This window comes from Antennarius striatus, chromosome 21, assembly GCF_040054535.1.
Source record: "Antennarius striatus isolate MH-2024 chromosome 21, ASM4005453v1, whole genome shotgun sequence".
In the NCBI taxonomy this organism is placed as follows: domain Eukaryota; kingdom Metazoa; phylum Chordata; class Actinopteri; order Lophiiformes; family Antennariidae; genus Antennarius; species Antennarius striatus.
The window spans coordinates 14,676,657-14,683,476 of NC_090796.1; the positions used below are offsets into that span (position 1 = coordinate 14,676,657).

The 6,820-nt window shown below is 41.1% G+C and overlaps 1 long non-coding RNA gene across 1 annotated transcript; it reads left to right on the forward strand.

Moving 5' to 3' along the window:
- The first annotated feature begins 320 nt into the window (after positions 1-320).
- On the forward strand, positions 321-6,161 carry LOC137588533 (uncharacterized). Its single transcript, XR_011034061.1, has 5 exons — positions 321-581; positions 1,503-1,776; positions 1,997-3,933; positions 4,835-5,126; positions 5,628-6,161. It is a non-coding gene; the product is annotated as an uncharacterized lncRNA (long non-coding RNA).
- The last annotated feature ends 659 nt before the right edge of the window (positions 6,162-6,820 follow it).

Genomic DNA, 6,820 nt, shown 5'->3' on the forward strand with positions numbered 1-6,820 from the left:
TGTTCTTCATCAAATGAGGAAGATGAATCTTTGCACCAGTGGAGGTGTTGGCCTCAGAATCAGGGTGTGGTCGGCTACGACGTCAGCACGTTCTCTATGCGTGCACTGGAAGGAATGTCGTCTGACGTACACACAAGTGTAAACGTATCACTCACGGATTGTTGAGAACTCCGTATTTACATATGATGCATGGACCAATAATTTACTTTCTTTATATAAATAATGATTGATAATTCTTTAGGTGTTTTTTTTTTCCCCAAACAATCTGTGGAATCAGGGATTATTTTGCCCATTATTAGTCATGCGTTCATACCCAAACGGATTCTTATGATCCAACAACAGAAGACAAATTATGATTCTGTTAATTTTAAAATACAATTTATCGACTCTTAAGTTTTTCCGTGCAAAACAAGTCAAACCGGTTAGACCTGAAAACATACCTCTAACATCCACCTCAGCTGAGACTCTGTTGTTCAACTGAGCGAGTTAGGAAGTGTGTGTTCTTCACTTCCCCAAGGGAAGTCCAGTCTCCAAGGAGAGGAGAGTCAAACCGACAGGAGAGGCCAGTCTGGCAGCAAAGGGTAAGACCATTACTCCTACTTTTTTTTTTTTTCCTCTACTCTTAATGGCCATCGCTCACTTCCTTTCCAAATCACTTTCGCGGCGAAGGAGCCCGATGGAATTTCATTACTAATGATTGAAATCTGATGGAGTTTTGAAAGCAGAAAAGAGATGGAAAGGTGCACCCAAAATGCCAGTGTCCCCTCCAGATGCCAGGAAATCTAATTTATTGTCAGCGGCAATAAATGGGGGGAAAAGGGGCACCAAATGTCATAGATAAGATGTTATTTCACTATAGGGTTTACCACTTAATATCTGATAATGTCTGCGGGGAGCAATTGTTTCCGACAGTTTGAACAAGGGGGGGCCTTAAATCCTGGCAGGAGAAACCGTCATCACTGAGGAAGAATTGTTAATCTGTCAAATCAATGTGACTCCACTCAATAAAGTGTTCATAAAAGCACTTGGGAGACTTGTGGAGGGTGATTTCTCTTTAATGAAACTGAAGGGTTTTTGCACATAATGTGTTTAGCGCTCTGTTGTTGAAAGGATTAAGACTTATATAGATTTTTATAGTGATTTAGAATGTGCACCGGTCTGTTTTGCAGCATTGATTTCACATTTAGGTTGTGTGCTAAATTGTGTTACTGTATGTTAAGTCTTTGCGTTTTAAGGAAGTGCCTGAGGCAGGAATGTAACCCGGGTAGTTCCTTATTCCTAAAACTTAAAACGAAGGTGGTTAAAGTAAAGAAATAGAATTTCACTAACTTGGAGAAAATGGTAGCTCTGACAGATGTAGTGTGAGCATTGTGGCGATGCACGTAGGGTGTCGTGAAGAGTGTGAGACTACATAGTGTGATTCATATTATTCTCTGTAAAATCCAGCACGAGTGAACTTGTGTAACACAGATGGGGTAACATCACTGTCATTATCTTCTCAGATCGGATCCATCATTAAACCACATCACTCTGCAAACTGAAGCATCATGGGAAGAGGTGAGAGTGAGGATTGGGATGAAAAGCATCACAACACAAGACAAACTCAGCCCAAGAAACACAGGGACACGGACAGCAACGGCTCCGGAGGTTCAGAAAGCAAATGTCCAAAGTGCTGCTTGCAGTTGCGGGACTGTCTGATGAGCGCAGAATGCGGCAGGGCGCTTCAGATCTCCAGGGTCGTCGCCTTCTGCGGGATGTGCATCCGGAGGTGGATGTGTAAGTCTCCCGCCTCAGCAAACAGCAAACACAACTACATGACCTGCTCATTAGCTTCTTTAAAGGGCTGACAGAGAAATGAGCTGTGAAAAATAATTCCCTGAAGCGTCTGAATCTTTGCAATTATGAAACATATTCCAATTTAAATCCCATCCATATAATCACTACAGATGTATTCAGGTGCTTGGAACAATTTTTTTTAATTCTTTTTTATTTGCAGAAACGATGATGGAAATCAGGACCGGCTTTTCCAGCATCTCAGGATCTTCCAGAATCTTTTGAGAGAGAGAAGTCGTCTAGTTTTATTCTAATTTATGTACAAAAAAAGAAGACCTTGAAGTTAATTTCATGTATTGAACAAAAATCAGTTCACTATCTGTATATAGTAAACAAGTTAAAAATATCCCCAGTATGAAGGAACACTGTCTCACTTTGATCACCATGTCTGTGTAAAAGACTGATTTTAAAGCCTCTCTGATTATCAGTGTGAAAGGCTTTCAGTCATGTAAAATAAATATAATGACTGTAAATTAATAAACTAAGCTAACTTAAGTTAAACTAAGCTAAGCTAGGCTAAGAAAGATAAGTTGAGATGAGTTGAGATAGGATGGATCTACTTTATTGATCCCTAACTGGGGAATTTGGATATTAATAAGAAAGAATTGAGCTAGAACCATCAAATGGACTTCTTTCTTTTATGGATGAATAACTATTACTGTGTAATTCTAACATTATTACCTATAAGTAAGATGAGCAGGTGGTCAGAAAAACTGTGATTAGCTGATGTAATGAAGAACTTTAAATAAAGCTTTTTTATTATAAAGGACACATCTATTCAATGCGGTGGCACTATTCATAAGGAATAATAGAGTTTGACAAGTATGATGTAATGAGACATCATAACCTCAACTGTTGCCCATATGCACATCCAAGGTCATGTTAAAAAAGTTGGAATTTCTTTCCTTAACCTTGATGGGACCAAGTTTACTTTGCCCAGATCAAGGATTCCCAGGGCCATCAGTTGGGTTTTTACCCATGGGGCCTAGCCAGGAACAGCCTGAAAGAGCTACATGGGTCTGCAGTGCAGTGGGCCCACCATCCACAGGAGGATCTGTGGGAGTCTGGGGAAATATCCATCAGTACCGATACCTGCCTGCCAGAAGTCGATTTGGAGATATGGAATGTCAGCTTTCTAGCAGGGGAAGAACCCGGAGCTCTTGTATCCGGCTGGGAAATACTGGATGGATATCATCAGGATCACCTCTATGCATGGAAGGCTTTCTTGAACAAAATCCCATTGGAAAAGTTGAGTCTACCCCAAGCTGGACTTGCCAATCCTGAGAAGTGAGGAGCAGGTGTTGGTCTAACAGTTGCCCCCCTTTCTCGGTGCCTATATTTTAGGTTTCTCATCAGTGAATGATTGAGTTCTCTGCCCCTTTTAGGTCAAGATAAACCTCTGACACTCATTATTCCCAATGCAGCAGACATCAGCTCCAACTATCTGGCCTTCTCCTGTTGATTTCAGCTAAAGATGTAGGCAGACATCGGAAGGAGTTCTGTGAGAGATCTCGTCAGTTCCACTATCCCTTCCTCCATAGTGGAGGCAGAATGTGGTACTATCCACCACAGGAGCTGAGGTCAAGGGGGTAGTTCAAAAGTTCCTCTCTGCCCAGATCCCAGGGGTGGATGGAATTTACTCAGAGTAACCTTCTCCTGGAGGCTGAAGGTCTGTCCTATTTCCAACTACCAGAGATCCCTCTTTGTGCTCTATATTCAGTAGATATCATGTGAAAAAAATAGGTCAGCAAAACAATAGCACAATACACAGATATATAAAGTATATGAATCCCCCAGTATTTGAAATTCTAACCCTGTTGAATTAATGGATTCCTTATACTTCTATGAGCAGAACTTTGTCTTACATCTGCAGTGATTATTGCTCCAAGTGCCAAACACTGCAGTGTTTTTGTTATGGATAAAGTAGTCCACTTGATCAAACCGGTTAGACCTGAACACACACCTCTAACCCGACAGCGACGTCACGGCTGACACTCTGTTGTTCAGCTGAGGGACTTGCGAAGGAGGAAGTGTATGTTCTTCACTTCCCTGAGGAAAGTCCACTCTCCAAGGAGAGGAGATTCAAACCGACAGCAAAGGGTAAGACCATTACTCCTACTTTTTTTTTTCTTCCTCTACTCTTAATGGCCATCGCTCACTTCCTTTCCAAATCACTTTCGCGGCGAAGGAGCCCGATGGAATTTCATTACAAATGATTGAAATCTGATGGAGTTTTGAAAGCAGAAAAGAGATGGAAAGGTGCACCCAAAATGCCAGTGTCCCCTCCAGATGCCAGCAATCTAATTTATTGTCAGCGGTAATAAATGTGGGGGGGGGGGGGCACCGAATGTCATAGATAAGATGTTATTTCACTATAGGGTTTACCACTTAATATCTGATAATGTCTGGGGGGAGCAATTGTTTCCGACAGTTTGAACAAGGGGGGGGCCTTAAATCCTGGCAGGAGAAACCGTCATCACTGAGGAAGAATTGTTAATCTGTCAAATCAATGTGACTCCACTCAATAAAGTGTTCATAAAAGCACTTGGGAGACTTGTGGAGGGTGATTTCTCTTTAATGAAACTGAAGGGTTTTTGCACATAATGTGTTTAGCGCTCTGTTGTTGAATGGATTTAAGACCTGTATAGATTTTACAGTGATTTAAAAGGTGCACCGGTCTGTTTTGCAAAATTGATTTCACATTTAGGTTGTGTGCTAAATTGTGTGTTACTGTAAGTTGTTGCAAAGCTTTATACGTTTAAATGAAGTGCTGGAGGCTGGGATGACGCAGTAGTTTAAAAACATTCCTAAAACTCGGTTAAGTTGGAGGCGGTTGGTGTAACACAGTATACGCTGTACGATGATCACAGGATAACATTTGGAGCTTTGACAGATGTAGTGTGAGCTCTCAAGTCCCACCATTGTGGCGCTGAAAGCAGGGAGTCGTGAAGAGTAGTGTGATTCATATCATTCTCTGTAACATCACTCATTTTCTTCACAGATCCCATCCGTAATTAAACCGAAATCACTCCGCTTGCCTTTTGTCAAGCAAAACTAAAGCATCATGGGAAAAGGTGAGAGTGAGGATTGGGATGAAAAGCATCCTGATACCGTTCAAACTCAGCCCAAGAAACACAGGGACACAGACAGCAACAGTTCCAAAAGTTCAGGGAGCAAATGTCCAACTTGCTGCTTGAAGACCAGGGACTGTCTGATGAGCGCGGAATGCGGCCGGGCGCTTCAGATCTCCAGCGTCGTCGCCTTCTGTGGGATGTGCATCCGGCTGTGGGTTTGTAAGTTTCACCCTCAGCAAACAACAACACGACGGCATGACCTCCTCATTAAAAGCTGTGGAACCCCAACCCCCACCTCCACTGACCGCCGCACACTGACACATTCCCACATTTCAAAATAAAACTCAAACACAGCTGCTTAGACTGGCCTACTCCTTCTGACCACACACACACACACACACACACACACACACACACACACACACACACACACACACACACACACACACACACACACATACACACACACACACACACACACAGTCCTCAGTTTTACACCTTTGATATCTAATTTAATCCCATCAAATTTCATTTAATGTGCTCACATTTACTGTCATTCCAAGTTTGTGATGTAATCCGACCTTGAATGCCAAGAAAGGCACCCGACAAATAAAATATATTATTATTACCAAGTGAGAATGGGAACAAATCCCTCCTGTAAATTCATTTCAGATACTCCGATGCTTAGAACGCTGGTGTTTTTCTGTTTTTCATTTGCAGAAGCCAAGATTGAAATCAGCACAAGCTTTTCCAACATCTCAGCATCTTCCAGAACCTTTGAAGAAGAGAGAGCAAAACCGTCTGGTTTCCTTTAATATTTTGTATATAAAGCATAAATAAATTGCCTGTATTATAAGTTAAATAAGTAAATGTCATATATATTAATATATTTTACATATAAATTGACCTAAAATTCAACATCCGTATATATTATTCTTATATATGAGAAACCAGGAAGACCATTAGAATGAAGGATCATGTTTTGTCACTTTAACACACGTCTCTGTAAGAACTTGATTCGACTGCCTGATTGATCAATCAGGATTGATCAGTATTGATCAGTATGAGAGATTTTTCAATAATGTAAAATTGTTTTTGTGATTGTAATGAGAAAGGAGTGAACTCAATGGAGTGTGGAGGAATAAATTAAACTGTGTAATCCTGTTATTACCTACAAGTAAGACGAGCAGGTGGGAGAGAAAACTGTGATTAACTGATATAGTGAAGAACTTTAAATAAAGCTATTAATAACAAGGACATGTCTATTCAATGTGGTGACACTAATTAATTAAGACTAAGACAAATATGATGCAATGACACGACATAACCTCTATGATGCCAAACATGCACACCCAAAGTCATGCAGAAGTTTCTTAGTACAAAGACGATAAACAAGCAAACAAAGGAGATGATGTGATATAGAAAGAAATGCTTCGCATGATCTATTTATACGATATATTAATCCATAATATACACAGACATAAATGCTTGACCCTTACGAGACATGTGACCCTCTTACCTGAGTGACAGGTGTGGCGTGTAACACCTTTAATGAGATGCAGGGAGGTGCAGGGTGGGTGAACAACGGGGGTCAAGCAATTTCAGGAAGGGTTCTCAAAGACGGGGGGTGGGGGGGTGGGAAAGGATCACATGACTGCACGGAGAGAATCCGAGCGCACATTTGGCTATAGCATCGGCATCAAGATAAAGAAACAGCAAACACAAACAGCCGGTCAAGTCTGGAGCGCTGAATCCACTTCAGATGCAGGGAATTGCAGGAATAATCCTTCTGAAGACAGGAAATTGACCACAGCTGTCACTAACCACAATGGCTGCTTATTATTTATTTTGATTTAAAAAAAAAAAAAAAAAAAAAAAAAAGATTAGCTATCATAACTGGTAAGCAACACTTG